Consider the following 17,084-nt stretch of genomic DNA (forward strand, 5'->3'; position numbering starts at 1 on the left):
ACGGGGTTAATTTCAGATGGCTCCCAACTTCTTAAATTGGTCGGCTACAATTTCACAAAGAAAGTAAACCTGCTCAGTATAAAAAGGTCATGGAACTCACAGTTAAAAATTTTTTCCAATGAAAGTTCCTTCCCCCAACCAAATTATCACTCTATCAATTTCTTTATTCTCATTCACAGATCATGGCATTAAAAAACAAAACAAAACAAAAAAACACCACATAGGCAGCTTTTAGGCAGATCCCCCAAAACAATGGCAAAATCTATTTTTTAAAAAGAAAATCTATGGCTAAGTGTCTGTAAGAAAATATTTTTTTTCTAGTCTTGAGGGTTGGGTTTTTTCCCCCCATTATTTATACAGGTTACATAATGCTTAAATTCTGCTCTTCTGTGGCACAATGATATATGTGTGTGTGTATATATATATATATATATATATATATATATATATATATATAAAATGCAACTATCCTTGCTGGAATTATAATGGCAGTTTCTCAATTTATGTGGGGTTAATCAACCCATTTGCTTTCTAGTGGAGAGCAGTAAAAGCTTATCTCATGCAGACTCACGGATCATTCAAAGCAATCTAATTGAATTTCAGGGCCAAGAGCATTGCACAACACGTGATGTGTCTCCAGTGGAGCACAGTGCCAGACACTGCAGGCGTTACATAATCCCGTGCTGTCGCTGGCAGAGGATGCCTTCCTAGCCGCCTCGTGGCTTGGCAGTCCATGTCTCCTCCAATCATGCCCTGCAGCTTTAATCTGCACAGGCTGTTCACATGGACAGTCACATGTTTTGAGACTTTCATAGCAGTTAATAAAACAGGGACCATTTCCCTACTGGTAGAAAGAGTTCATTAAAACCAGTCACACAGCACATAAGATTAAGGATAGGAAAGAAGACACATACAACACTGCAGCTTCTAAGCAAGCGGGAGGAAATATCAAATATTCCACTTTTCATATAATTGTTAATAATAATAAGTGTGAAATAATAATAGTCTCTGCCCACGGTTTCTGCTAATATTTGGTCTTTGACCCTGGTTCCCGACAAGAAGCTCCTAAAATCCTTGTAATTTCCTGAGTAATAGGAGTGTCTGACACAGAGCTCCTAAATCCCTTGGAACTGCCTGGGTGACAGGAGCATCCTTTGTTCTAAGGTAACTCTTGGTGGGCTCCTGGTTGGGGGCTGGTCACCAGAAAGACCAAGTTGCGATCAGAAGTCTGGAACTTTCAGCCCTGACCTGCGTTCTCCAGAGAGGGGAGAGGGGCTGGAAATGGAGTTAACAATCGATCATGCCTACATGATGAAGCTTCCATAAAAATCCCTAAAGTACGGTGTTGAGGGAGCTTCCGGGTTGGTGAACTCGTGGAGGTGCTGGGAGAGGGCAGGGAAGCACCACACCCCTTCCCACATATTTGTCCTACACATCTCTTCCATCTGGCTGTTTCTGAGTTGTATCCTTTTAAAATAAATTTGTAATTCTGTAAGTAAACTGTTTTTCCTGAGTTCTGTGAGCCACTCTAGCAAATTATCAAACCTGAGGAGAGGGTCATGGGAATCTCGGATTTATAGCCGGTCAGTCAGAAGCACAGGTAAAAACCTGGACTTTGCTTTGGCGTCTCAAGAAGGAAAGCAGTTCTTGTGGGACTGAGTCCTTAATCTGTGGAATCTGATGCTGCCTCTAGGTAAACAGTAGTCTTGTCTCTGGTAGTCAGAATTGAATTAAATTGTAAGACACCTAGCTGGTGGTGGAAAATTAGTCAATGGGGGGAGGGAGGGAGGGAGGGAGGGACTTATACATTTGGTGGCCAGAAATGAAGTAAGAGAGTCAAGGAAAGTATAGTCAGCCCTTATCTGCAGATTCTGCATCTGTGAATTCAACCAACCTAAGATCGAAAATACCTGGGGAAAAAAGATTCCAGAAAGTTCCAAAAGGCAAAACTTAAATTTGCCACAGGCTGGCAACTATTTACATAGCATTTACATTATATTTACAACTAGCTGCACAGAGTATAACCAATTGTCAAACATGAGCTGGTTATTCCTGAAAATGAGCTACAGGGGCTCCTATAAATTCCCAGCCTCATGTACTCCTTTTTCCAAGGATTGATTAGAATATGCACAATTTTAAAATATTAAGTATACCTAGTTTTCAAGTAATGTTATTTGATTTGAAAATACTGAGCTAGCATATAAACCTAGACATTTAACCCTTGCCTTCTTTCCATTTTACTGATAATGTTGCACCCTAATGTTAAAAGAATTCTAAAACTGAGAGTGAAATATAATACATACTAAACAAAGAAAACCCCCCAAACAAAGAACAACTAACCCATATTTAGTTTAAAAATTTTTAAAACAGGCACATGGTGATGTCCGCAGATTTTTTTTTTTTAACAAAAGAGATCAGTTTAGTCTATAGCAGGGCTATCTAACAGAACTTTCTGTGATGGTGGAAATGTTAGATGGAGAGGAAAAAAAAATGAAAACAAAGGAAACAGGAAAATGAAAACAAAGTACACAAACCATATTTTTTCTGGTTCCCAGATGTGTCTATAGCTCCACCAAATATTAAAATATTATTGAAATAAGTAATGTAATACCACAGTAGCTAAAATTAAGTGGACTATCAATTGTTAAAAAGTGTCACAAGACACAGAACTGTGAATAAAATGTGACTATGTTACTGTAACTAGATTTAGAAAAAATTTGTTGATTTCATGTGACCTGAATAAATATTTATAACTATGAAGTGATAACTCAAAAGATATATGGGATAAAATAAAACAGTAATTTATTTTATATAATTTAAAGCTCTACATTTGACAAATTCTCAAAGTGGGATAAATCATTTGTGATATGCTGACACCTACTGATGAGTTGTGACATTGCAGCCCAGCTTTATAGGTTCTTGGTTCATTTATCATCTTAGCGAAGAGACAGAAAGAGGAAATTTCAAGATTTCAGTGCAAAATACGAGTATCACTACCACGAGGAGAGTATGTACATGGAAGAGAAGGAATGGCAAAGAAGAGACATTCATGTTCCTGCCAAGCTTTCCAGTCCTTTCTAATCCTAAAGCTTCCAAAGTCCAAGTCTTCAAGCTCTTCATTGCATGATAACTCCCCTTGAAGAGTTTTTATTTGGGGATTTATGACAGACATATAAATTCCATCCTTTTCTAGTTGAAAGAGTCATAGAAATACATTTCATAAGCTCTCAGATAGACAACTACAATCCTCTCCTACATGACTTCTCTGCCTACAGCATTTCTCACCAATGGTATCACTGCAGGGTTAACTTTAATAGAGTCACTCCCTGATCAAAAATATTCTTTCGGTAGCTTCAAGTTGATTGACTGCAAAGTGAATTCTATTCCCACAGATTTAGCTTTAAGACCTTCTATAAGTTAGTTTTACTTTCCAATTTATATCCAAGTACAATTAAAATAAAACTGTACCATATAAACAGTATTACTCCCAAAAAGAACAGTGCTCTGCATAATTTGTTCACAAACCACATTCTAACTATTTTGCACTTTCCTCACACTCTCACTCAAGCTGGAATGCCCCTCTCTTTCTCCTCTGCTTATATGAGCTGCATTCTTTTTTTTTTTAAACATCTTTATTGGAGTATAGTTGCTTTACAATGGTGTGTTAGTTTCTGCTTTATAACAAAGTGAATCAGCTATACATATACATATATCCCCATATCTCCTCCCTCTGGCGTCTCCCCTCCCTCCCATCCTCCCTATCCCACCCCTCTAAGTGGTCACAAAGGACCGAACTGATCTCCCTGTGCTATGCGGTTGCATTCTCAATAATTTTACAAATGTTTACTGAGTAATCCAAGACACTTTGACATGCACTGCAGATACAGTAATAAACACAAAAGACAAGATTCTTATCCTCATGGAGTTATAGGGTTATAGAGGGAGACAGATAATAAACAAACAATAAAAGAATGGAACTAGACATTCACATTTTCTAAAATGTGCTATGAAAAAAATGAATGGGATAATATAATGGAAGACAACTGAGGGAAGTTATTTTAGATGGGGTCATCAAAAAAAGGCATTTGAGGTAAGAATGTGACATGTGAGCTGAGACCTAAAGGATAAAAGGGAACAGGTACACAAACAGCCAAAGGAACAGCATTCCAGGCAGAAGGAATAGCAAATGCAAAGCCTCTAAATGGAAAGAGATTATTTTGTTTGCAGAACAGACAAGATATTATGTGGCTACATTATAGTAACGTAAGGGAACGAGATTAAAAAGATGGCACAAGCTAGATCATGTAGGGCCTTATTTATTCTGGTAAGAAATGTGACTTTTAAAGAACAATAGAAAAACATCAAAGGATTTTAGCAGGAGAATGACATCATCTTACTTATGATTTACAACTATTATTCTATGGAAAGAATGGACTGGAGGTTACAAACAATGGAAGCAGGGAGATGAATTAGGACATCATGGGGTAGTCCAGGCAGGAGATGATGATGTCTTAGGTCAGGATAATGAGTCCAGACCAGGGAGGTGCAAGGCAGACAGACAGCTGAGTGTGTTCAAGAAACATTATAGGTAGAATCAGCGGCACCTGCTGATGCATTTGCTGTGTGGATGAGAGGAAAGAGGGATCAAGAATGTCACTGAAGGTTTTGATTGAGCAGCTTGGTAGATGGTGATGCTACTTACTAATAAGTGGTATGCAGGGTGAGAAGGGTACCAACGACTCGGTCCTTGGGATATCAGACGACCAGCTAAAGTTCTACCTCCTTCCTGAAATTTCCTAGGACCAAAAATCTCATAATAATCTACTCCTGCAAAGTTAACAGTAACACTCATTTTTTAGTGTCTCAAACTTTATGAATAATTTCTAGGAAATGGCTTGTAGCCATCCCAAACCTGTCAAAAATGTCTTTGGTGCATGACTTAACATTCTGCCTCTAACACCTATATAATTCACTTAGCAGGAAGCACAGGCTTGATGCACGTTATTTCCTTTTCACATGTACTTGCCTGGCATGCATTCTACATTAGAGCACAAACTTCTTGTGGGCAGATAATTGATACTTTCTGATACCTCAGAACTTGGTAGTACTGTACTTTGTAGGAAGCAGGCTTTTGAAAGTGTCTGTTGTTGATGATGAAGAGTATAACGGCTAACAGTAGCATCACATCCTGAGAATTCTAGTAAACAGTGTCCAACCAATCAGAATGGTTCTGATATAGCTGAATGCTCAGCATTTAGAGCAATGGAAATCAAATGAATACCTTTCAATTCAGGTTTACCGGTAAACTTACTGAGAAAATCAGTTCCAAATATTCATTTTAGAGACATTTTCTTTAGTCAGTCTGGACTAAAACGTACCTATGTTAGGGGTTCTCAGGCTCACAGAGAAAAGAAAAGATTCAGCATCAGTGAAACTGGCAATTATGCACAGCCTAGCAGTAGCGTAGACTGAGGTCCCAATACTGATGGCAAGTTATTAATCAATATGTTTCTGTGAAAAAAAGTTAAGACCTAGTGCTCCCATTGTATAAAGCAAGGAGTATACATATACAGTATTTCTTATAGAATTGTGAACATAGCATGGATGAAGGCAATTAAAATTTGTTATGTAATTAAATAAAACTCCCAAAGGAGAAAAGTCAGTGGGGAACTTCCTTTTTCCGTACCTCATGTGTCCTGGGTGGAGGAACTCCTAAGAGCGACACTTTGACCTCTCTCTGCCGACTCACTCACTTCCCCCCTAAAAACGGGAAGTATCTTATCCGATTGGTGAGTTGGAAAGACGGAATAGGAAGATGCTTAGCAAAGCTTCTCCTGAGTTCTTCCTGACCACAAAAGCAGGTGAATTCTGGGCTGCTCTCTGCCATACTCTAAAGAAGCTTGCCCTTTTGAAAGGGAAATCTGGGGTTGTTATTAGGTTGGGGCAAAATATTAGCAAACATATCCACAGATTGAAAGCGTGTTTTCCAGTTGGATATTCCAGCTAGTAAGCTGACACTCTGATCTCAATCTGAGTGACTCTAATGTCTCTCAATAGTTACAAATCCTGGGAGAATGATGCTATTTAAGGGCCCCTCTCAAACACTAACACTAACAGATAGTTTGAATTAGAACCACACAGGGTGCTGAAGTTTCATTTGCGGCTACAGAGCTAAACATAAAATCCAATACCCGGGCTTCCCTGGTGGCGCAGTGGTTGAGAGTCCGCCTGCCGATGCAGGGGACGCGGGTTCGTGCCCAGGTCCGGGAAGATCCCACATGCCGCGGAGCATCTGGGCCCGTGAGCCATGGCCGCTGAGCCTGCGCGTCTGGAGCCTGTGCTCCGCAACGGGAGGCCACAGAAGTGAGAGGCCCGTGTACCGCAAAAAAACAAAAAACTCCGATACCCTTAGATCATCTAGGAACACTGCATCTAATCCCAGGAAAACAGCATCTATCTAATTATCCTCTCCCATATTCTTCCTTAGTCACTTGTTATAACAATACCCAGCCTTATGAAAACCTGAAGGGGGAAGATGACTGGAATAACATTTCTTCGCAGGTCACTGAAATCTATCCAGTATATCTAGTATATTTGGTAAAATAAATCAATTATAGCAAATTGTTTTTATCTTAAATATCCTTAAGAGTAAGAGAAAAGATAAATGTCTGGGAGCTGAGCAAGTTCACTTCTGTACGTCGTTCCCTAGTAATGCCATCAACATTCATCGGACTTCCCTAATGTACCTCATTGTGTTCTGCCCGCTGAAGTATCTAAAGCAAATGTGCAGTACAGACAAGTGTAATACACTACAGCATTACGTGAGTAAGACATTTCAATAAACGTACTGAACATAACAGCAGGGAGCCATAAGATCAGAAAAAAGATTTTCACATTAAAGTCTGTAATGTACTTCTAAACGTTCATTTACTACACAGTGGTCGTGTATATTAAACTGGAGTGAAAAACTAAACTTAGAGAAATTCAGCAGTGGACAGGTATAAATAGTAGTTTTTAAAAATGCTCCTGGGTTTTTTTTAGTCCTTTTAGCTTTGTGATACATCCATAAAAATGCTTTGATGATGGTTGTGCTTATATAGCTCAGACTGGCTCTCCACTTCCAGAATAATGTACCTTAGTCTAGTTTTTAATTATAGGCAATATTTTCTCACATACACCTTTGGTTTTCTACTACCATGTTCTATGTCTGATGTTTACTGCTTTACATACATGTATAAATGTTTACCTGAATGATCCAAGAAAAGTCCCTTCTCTTGTGCAGTTAGTGAAGTAACCATTTAGAATCCCATGGGAGAGATTACAACAAAAATCAAAACAAAAATGATCAAAAATCTTAATTTAGCTATACAGTCACTTGTTTACAAACAGAAGAAATTATTGCGTGAATGTGTCTTGAAGTATTTTTCTGATACTACTTACCTTACATTTGTTAGAATGAGAGACTTGATTTTAAATATACAAAAAGAAAAACTTTACACCTAAGAAAATAAAGTGGCACTGCTTTAAACTATCAGAAAAATGTTCTATAAACCAGGAGATTTACAAAAGTAATACTATGACTTGAGTCATTTTCTTTCTTAAAATAAGGAGAACCTATCACTTCCTCCCACATACAAGCACAAGGAATAAGGCATTGAGGCTAGGCTAAAAGTAGTGCTCCTGGTTGTGTTATGTTTTTTAAAATTTACTTCATCTGGGCTTCCCTGGTGGCGCGGTGGTTGAGAATCCACCTGCCAGTGCAGGGGACATGGGTTCGAGCCCCGGTCCAGGAAGATCCCACATGCCGCAGATCAACTAAGCCTGTGTGCCACGACTACTGAGCCTGCGCTCTAGAGCCTGTGAGCCACAACTACTGAGCCCATGCACCACGACTACTGAAGCCCATCAGCCCTAGAGCCCATGTGCCACAACTACTGAGTCCGTGAGCCACGACTACTGAGCCTGCGCTCTAGAGCCCGTGAGCCACAACTACTGAGCCTGCGTGCCACAACTACTGAAGCCCATGCGCCTAGAGCCCACACTCTGCAACAAGAGAAGCCCCCGCAATGAGAGGCCCACGCACCGCAATGAAGAGTAGCCCCCGCTCACCGCAACTAGAGAAAACCCACAAGCAGCAATGAAGACCCAACACAGCCAAAAATAAATAAAATAAAATAAATAAATTTATATATAAAAAACTTGCTTTATCTTTATGTGAGTATTAGAAATAACCATTTAAAAAACTGATCACTTATCAAAATAAATAAAATTGTGCATGTGTGGTTTACAAATAGTAGGAAACCGGTCCTCTAGAAAAGGTATATTTTTCAATGAAGGATTTTAAGTGTGTATTTTTTATGAGAGGACCAGAATGATAAATTGCTAAAATGATATTCCAGAATAATTCTTTAATTTAATTTGGAGCAAACAGAGAAACTCCAAGGATCATATCTGAAACTTCCAATTCTTTGTGATTGTGCTGAAACACTGTCAAAAGTGCCCAAGAAAAAAACTGGACTATGGTTTTGAAAGTCAGGCCAAGGCTAAGGACTATCACAAACATTAAATTCTATCAAATTTAAAAATTTTCCCATTTTGTGTTTTCAGAACCAGTCAGATCTATATAGTGATTCAACTTTATGCTCAAACATCTATCCATGTACTTCCCAGCATCACTGGAATTTTTATGCCAATCAACGGTTTTCTTTCAACATTAATCCAAGATATGAAACAAGAGGAAAGCAAAATCCTTTTCCTACGTTTCTTCGTTGGTTTCGACTGATTTAAATAATGTTTAAAAATAACTTCCTAAATCTCTGCTCGTAGATGCCAGCAATCTGCTCAGTCCATTCTGGCTGCCCTCGACCAAATGGGCAAAAGAGAAGCGTACACAGAAAACGTTTATACACGTCTTATCTATGAGTAGAGTAAAGTCCGGGGTGGTAATACAGGCTGATCACGTCACCCAAAAGTTCATAGTTGGAGTCCTAACTCCCATTACCTTAGAATAGGACCATACTTGGAGGTTCGGGCTTTAAAAAGGTGAGTGAATTAAAACACGGTCGCTAGGGTGGGCCCTAATCCAATATGACTGGTATCTTTTATATGAAGAGGAGATTTGGAGACAGACACGTGTACAGAGGGAAGGCCATGTAAAGACGTGAGGGAGAAGACGGTCATCTACAAGCAAGGAGAGAGGTCTGGAAGAGATCTTTCCCTCACAGCCCTCAGAAAGAAACAACTTCTCGAACACCGTGATCTCTGGACGTCTCGCGTCCAGAACTCTGAAAAAATTAATTTCTGTTGTTTACCAGTCTGTGGTACTTTGTTATGACAGCCCAAGAAAATGAATGCAGGTGGCATCGTGTCAATCCTTAGTATTTTACCACAGAGTATAATGCAGCTCGTGGCACGTTCTCAGGAGGTGTGGTCATCTGACTAAAACAGTACAAGTGAGGCCAGGCTTTTCTCCAAATAATCCTCTCTCTGGTGCCTAATCCCTGACCCAGAGGAACACCGCTCAGCACCCATCCCTCAGCTGCGTGGAATCACTGGCCGCCGTGGCAGAGGCCTCCCTGGGGCAGGCCCTTCATCTACCCCTCAACTTCCTGGAGTAGATGGAATAGGTGCCAAGTTGTTTGAGATTTTGTTTTCTCCCTAAAATACAAGCACAGCAGACATATTCAGTATGCTCTTTCCAGAAAGTATCCCCGGCAAGAATCAGCAGGATGGTATGCAACCGTGTGAATCTTGTTTTACTTTCAGGAAACTTCAGAGGTTGAGGAGAGCTGACTCTTGCCAACAGACCTCAGAGGGAACTGTGCCTGATCTCAACTGTGAGATACATTCCCAGACCCTGACACACCCCGTAGGACTGCAAAATGTAAAAATCTCTTCTACTCTAATTTTTACATGATTCTAGATAGAGCTGAAGAAATAACTTCATCGCACATCAGTGAGTTACTATATTTTCCAATTTATTAAATCTGCTTTAATAATAGAGTATTCTGGCTTAAAAAATGAGAGAAAGAAATACTCTTATGAAAACCTGAGAACGCAGTATTCTTCGCAAGCTCTTGTAATGAGATCTTGCAAGCTATTTTAAAAAACAGATTAAATTCAATGTTGAACAGGTAGTTTACTAAGGAAGAGAAGATCCCACAGCACTGTGAACAAATAGGTTCCCCTTAAACTGAGTCTCCTGCTGTGTCTGGCATACTGGCTTAACACACAGGTAACTCTTTGGTAATAGGCCTTAAGATCAGGTATCTGTATGGAGGCTTTTCATTCTTATGATTAAAACATGTTTTATTCAGTATGGAGGTTCCTCAAAAAACTAAAAATAGAGTTGCCATGTGATCCAGCAATCCCACTCCTGGGCATATATCTGGAGAAAACCATAATTCAAAAAGATACATGCACCCCAATGTTCATAGCAACACTGTTCACAATAGCTAAGACATGAAAACAACCTAAATATCCCTCGACAGGTGAATGGATAAAGAAGATGTGGTACATATACATTGGGTTGGCCAAGAAGCCCGCTCAGGTTTTTCTGTAACATCTTACAAAAAACCCGAATGAACTTTTTGGCCAACCCAAGACAATGGAATTCTACTCAGCCATAACAAAGAATGAAATCATGCCATTTGCAGCAACATGGATGGACCCAGAGATGATCATACTAAGTGAAGTCAGTCAGAAAGAGAAAGACAAATGTCATATGATATCACTTATATGTGGAATCTAAAATATGACACAAATGAACTTATCTACGAAACAGAAACAAACTCACAGACATAGAGAACAGACTTGTGGTTGCCAAGGGGGAGGGGGTGGTAGGGGAGGGATCGAGTGGGAGTTTGGGGTGAGCAGATGCAAACTATTATATATAGAATGGATAAACAACAAGGTTATACTGTATAACACAGGGAACTATATTCAATATCCTGTGATAAACTATAATGGAAAAGAATATGAAAAAGAATATATATATATATATATATATATCTGAATCACTTTGCTGTACAGCAGAAATTAACACAACATTGTAAATCAACTATACTCCAATAAAATTTTTAAAAATGTTTTATTAATTGAGGAATAAATGAAACAACTTAAAATGGACTGATTACTGATCCCCAGAGTTAACAGTACAATACATCAGAAACTATCATGCGTAATAAAAATGAGCCTAAAAGCTGCATGGTGCATGCACACTGCTTTCCACTCGTTACTTAGAGCATGGTCGAGGCCACCCAGGTCCAGGAAAAACTTGATCAACAGTCATTAGATAAGGCCCTAGGGTGGAAGTTGTGCCCACTGTATCTTCCATCACAGCCTTGTCAATTATCTTCTCATGCAAAGGTATGATTAAAAATTAAGACCATTAGTGAACATCTTGAATACGATATTTGTAGCCCAGTTCATGATCATGATCTGGTTCTCAAGTTCATAGTTTCAGACAAAGAAGGTGTAGTTACCAACCTTGGGACTCGGTCAAATGCCTGGGGGATTTGAGTTTCAATGTCTTCCTGAGGGGCTTTCAAGGGCTGAAGTGAAAGACTACTTTTCGCAAAACTAATGCGGAAGTGTTATTCCAATGGCAATACATTTAGTTAAGTAAAGGAAAAGGAGGGAGAATTCAAATGTTAAAAAAAAAAAAAAGCATGTAAGTTACTGAATTAGAACTTTTAGCCCTTGATTTTAAAGTAGGAATTTTTCATAAGAAAAACCTTTTTTTTGTTGTTATATTGTGACACAATTATTTAAAGATGGTGCATATAAAGAAGAAAAGAATCCAAAAAGAACTTAGATGTCAGTCAAGATTTCAAAGATTAATATTTATGAAAACGATTGGCAAACAACAGTCTATGATCCAAGAGCAAAAAATGTTACAGCAGATGTCTTGTCAAAAGGCTACAGACTACAAGAAGTAGCAAACTCTTGTCCATATGTTTTCTCAGCCTGAGAAAAGATATCCTCAGCCATTTCAATTCTGGAGAACACGGAGTGCCTGTGTATATAGTGAAGTAGAAGCTTTTCTGTCAGGGAACTTTGAGCCAAGAATTCTGGTTTCACTTGGAAAGACGTGGCATATACAGTTAGGTGGAGCATGAATAGAAAATCAGGCAAACAACTTAAATAATCTAAATTACTCAATCTGTCAAGAAGCAGAAATTGCAGAAGAAACTGGAGTGGTCATCGGTTGTTTTGGCCTTCCTGGCACCCTTCCCCTACCTTTTGGCAACAGTACTCCAATTCTCTCCTGGGGAACCACTCTCCAGTCTTCCATGCTGTTTTGTGAGGACTGCTCGTTAGCGGCCCGCCTTAAACAGCTGCTCAACAGTTGGGCTTGTGACTCTGAAATCTTGGGTTAACAGGCAGAGGAAGGGAACAAGCTGGGCAATTGGGAAATTAGAGGGGTCAGTGGTTCTGATTAAGTCAAAGGACAGTCATAATGGGTGTAGTTAAATAAGCAAGCTGAATGGGAGAGAGGAAAGGGCAGCCAACAGGATGTCTGAATTCATTATTGTGGGGAAAAAGCGGTTCCTGGTGATAAAAACTTCCAAAATGTTGCCAAAGAAGTCAGTGATGGGTGTGGAGGGGAGAAGGTCAGTGCAAATACAGAGGTCAAGGGCCTGAGAGGCCAGAGTGTTGGATGCACGGCCCACGTGGACTGAAGCTGCCCCGGTGACGGCAGGTCTCGGGGTGGGGACACAGAATGGGAGCCAGGTTCCAAAGTCTCAGAGAGCTGAGAGGGAGGGACTGGAATGCTGGCAGAGCCAGGGTGATCGAGTCAGAGGGCCTCAGATTTTAAAAGACAGCAGAGGAATTGGTCTAGAAATAACCAGGAGAAAAGAGCATGAAGACAAAGCCTCTTCGCCCAGTGGGTATGAGAGAAAAGCTCTAATCCACAGAGCTGCTGACAAAGAGGGGTGGCCTCAGGGAGAGTGACTCTTCATTTAAAGTAAGAAAGTGGGGGATGGACTGGGAGTTTGGGGTTAGCAGATGCAAGCTATTATATAGAGAATGGATAAACAACAAGGTCCTACTGTAGAGCACAGGGAACTATCTTCAGTATCCTGGGATAAACCATAATGGAAAAGAATATAAAATAGAATGTATGTGTATATATATATATATATAACAGAATCACTTTGCTGAACAGCAGAAATTAACACAACATTGTAAATCAACTATACATCAATCAATCAATAAATAAAAGAATTTTAAGAAAAGAAGGTGGAGGGAACACATAGAGGAGAAGATAATGACATAGGAACACCTTCTGAGAGGGACAGAGTGGAGAGGAAGAGCCTGGGAGACCGAGGAGGAGAGAAATATTAAGGTCAGGGCAAGGAGATGGGCAATGCCATGGAGAAAGCAGCGGGACCAGGACTGGAGGAAGGGCTTAGTGGTTACACTTTGTGCCCTGAATGGCAAAAGCGTATGGAATTGACAGGTCTCTTTCAAGAGAGTGGGTAATTGGCCAACAGCCAGAGGTCTTATCTAACGCTGCCAAGGGGACAGGGAATCTCAGCCGACTCTACATATGGTACAGCCCGTTTGTTGAATGAATAAACGACTGCATGCACCATGGTGGAAAATGATGAGAAGCCTAAAGAAAGCATCCTTCTCAAAGGTACGCCCAAGTGTGAGATTACTGCTGGTTACCACATACCTTCTGGCAAGCACATCTCGGGTTACTATATGAACATACTCTGGCATTTTGAGAGAAAGGGAAATGGACTCAATACCTGGGATGGAAATTTACAAGTACATGTCTCTGAGTTAGAATCATCAATATCATTTCATCTATCTGATATTAATTACAAGCATTCGATTTGATTTTAACTGTCACATGCCCTCACTTAGATTTTTTTGTGCCACCAACTCATTAAACCAAGCTGCCAGGATGTGTTCATTAACACATCATGTCTGTTTTCCCTACTCTGTGGCTGCAGAGCTAGTATAGTCTGTAATTTGAGTTTTAATTAAAAACTCAGCCAAAGGCTAAGAACAACTGAGAAAAGATAAACCTAACATCGCACTGAGCAATCTGCAAATATTCAAAATGTTGTACGCTGTTCTGGTGTAAGTAACCAAGATTTATCCAAAAATGCTTGAGAGTTTCAAGTACCAGATGGAATGTGCAAAAACCGAGCCTACCCTGAAGAAATCAGCAAATAGTAGCTGTTCAAAATCATTAAACACAAGAAGAAATATCTTAAGGTTGTTTGTGTTACTTGAAACAAGAAAATAGTTTTCCTCTGACAGCTATGAGTGACGTTCTTGTGGCTTTGTAAGTTGATACCAGACTAGAATGAAAGGCAGCCTCCCGCAGTGATTGCAAACATGGGCTCTGGAGCCAGAAGGCCTGAGTTTTCATCTTAGCTCCACCATTTTTTTGCTGTGTGACCTCGGACAAGTTCCGTAACCTTTCTGTGCCGCAGTTTCCTCAGTGTGTTGTTACGGAGGTTAAAGGAATTAACGCTGTAAAGCATTTATACAAGCACCTGGCTTTTACTATACAGTAAACACCACAGAAGTTATAGCTATTGCTATTATTTAGAGTATGTACCCAAAAAGGAATGAGAATACATTTCCTTTTAAAATTTCTTTTTCAAGATTGTTTGAACCTTCAGGTTTCTAGAGGCAGTAAAAGAACTGAAAGTCTGAAAGAGGTGGTTTCAGAAGGTGAAATCAAATTTAAATGATCATTTACAGAGTAGATCATATACAGAGTAGAATCAGAACACCTTGATTCATCCCTAGCTCTGCCACTTATGAATCATGATTGTTACCAGATCATTCCACACTCTGGGCCTCAGTTTTCTTATCTATAAAATGGAGATTAAAAAATATTTTCCTACCTCAGAGAGTTATTGTGAGGCTCCAAATGCCCACAGACACACTGTTACTTTGCAAATGGCTTCTTTAGAGATGCACAATCAACAATAGTTAAGTAACAGCAAGGACAATAATGTGGTTTTAGTGCCTCATATACTAGGTCGGGTATCTCCTCTGTGAGGACCTGTTCAAATACTAGTCCAGAGATGAAGGTATCGGATGGAAAAAGTAAAATGTCTCAGGCCCGATCTGCTTCAAGCCTTTACATCCCTCTTCCTCGTTACTGTGGTAACAGCAGAACGGTTGCAAACACCAATTCTGTCCCGTGGCAGGAGATCCTAGTGCTGCTTGAGATCAACAGTTAGTGGCCTCTACAGCTACTTACACTAGTTAGCGTGACAAACTCAGTGACCGGTTCAGCAGGGGCTCTGCAGAGCCCCAGTTGCTCTCAGGTTCTCCTGGCTACACAGTGGGCTCTTCCCCCTTCTAGTGTGGCCTAAGTTCCTTGCTTGTTCTTCCCAGTCCCTTCTCGGGGAGCGGGGCCCTTCCTGGGAGAGAAGCCCAGTGGCCGGAACCTTCCTCCCATTTGCTTGCCTCCAGATCCAGTCGTCCTCCCTTTGCCGCAGCTTCCCTGAGCTGAGCACCCACGTTACTATGTCTGGGGATTCCCCAGTTCTTTCCCTTCCAAACCAGAGAGCAAGCAGACACTACACAGCCCATCAGACAAAGCATTTGCTGCAAGATAATCCCCTTCCCCAGTGCTCAATGCTGTATGTAGCTCTCCCTGCAGCTGGCCCAACTCTGCAGGTGTGCCAAGTACCAAGAAACCTACCATGTCCTGGGTTACAAAGAGACGCAAAGTAGAACTGAAGTGATACTTCTAGAACCCACTTCTTGGATATGACTAGTGAAGGGCAATGTGCTGTACTAGCAGACAGTCGCTAACATTTATTGCTACTATGTATAAATTAGTCAGTCCACAAACACTTATTGAGCAATGATTGTGTGCAGGGCACAGTGCCAGCCATGGGGAACACTGCAGCGAATAAGATTGCCCATCTCTGCCCTCAATAGTACAACACTTATGGCGTGTGGAGTGGGACTGGAGAGAAAATACAGAACTAGACCTTTACAGAATCTCAGCTCTGAAAGGCCTTCTGTGCGTTTCTTCAGCGTATGTATCAGACCCATCCTCAAGGAGTTTCTAATTTATTTAAAATAACAACACACACCAAAGAAATCCTTCAGAAGGCAGGATAATAAAAGGTCTTGTGAGTGTACTAACAAGACAGACATGATTTTATAAGTGCTGAAATGATTACAAACTAGAATAATATGGAGCTAAAAGAAACTAATCATGAATGTATCCTGAAAAAGAGTTTAGGTTAGATTTAGGTAGAAATAATTAACATGATAGTTTAGTAATATATTAATTTTAGTGTTTTTTCTTTTATTCTTTTTTCTTTTCTTATACTTTTTTTTACTTTTTATATTATCCATGTTTATTTTTTAATCACAATACCATTTTTCACCTACAATCATTAACTACCAAGTGTCTTACTGGAGGCAATAAATAGTTGGCTAATTTTTGAGTATTCATAATATTTTCAACATGATCTTTTAGTCACTGATCTCTACAGAATCAAAGCATATCTCAAAAATCATTGAGGCAGTGATGTTATTATGTCAGATTTTTAAGTGGGAGAGTAAAGGCAAGATGTAATTAAGAACTTTATAATTTTTGTAATAATGAGGTTACAATGACTTTAGTAAATCTGATAAACGCATCACTTTGAATGGCCTAACAAGCGACCAAGCCAGCTCAGCAACTAAAGAGTAAATTTCTAAACGTAATTATTTCCTTTGTGCCCACCTGAATGGTCAAAGTCTTTTTGCCCAGATAAAAATATAAAATAAAAATTCTAAAGTGGAAGAGTATACCAATTATATTTCTAAAACAGATCTCTTACTGTAAGGAGACATCAACATAATTTCATATTTCCAACCATTTAGTTACCTAGTTAAAACACAATACACACATATACGCACACACTCACTCATTCACAATACAGGAATGGTAGTACAAAAGGTTTGCAACAGCACTTATTGTATCTAGTTTATAAAAAGAAAACCATTAGAACATACTGGAAAAACTGTACTCACCTCTAAAATGTATTTTTTTAAAAATTCTACAAAATGCAGCTGATGCTAAAACTGAAATTAATTTTCCC

The 17,084-nt window shown here is 39.7% G+C and overlaps 1 protein-coding gene across 1 annotated transcript in view; it reads right to left on the reverse strand.

The window, feature by feature from the left end:
* The window catches only part of ITPR2 (inositol 1,4,5-trisphosphate receptor type 2), a 525,336-nt gene that overhangs the window by 195,137 nt on the left and 313,115 nt on the right, over positions 1-17,084 (reverse strand). The gene's annotated exons all lie outside the window — the stretch shown is intronic.

Source organism: Monodon monoceros, unplaced genomic scaffold (assembly GCF_005190385.1).
Source record: "Monodon monoceros isolate NGI ecotype Baffin Bay Population unplaced genomic scaffold, NGI_Narwhal_1 Super_Scaffold_6, whole genome shotgun sequence".
NCBI lineage: Eukaryota > Metazoa > Chordata > Mammalia > Artiodactyla > Monodontidae > Monodon > Monodon monoceros.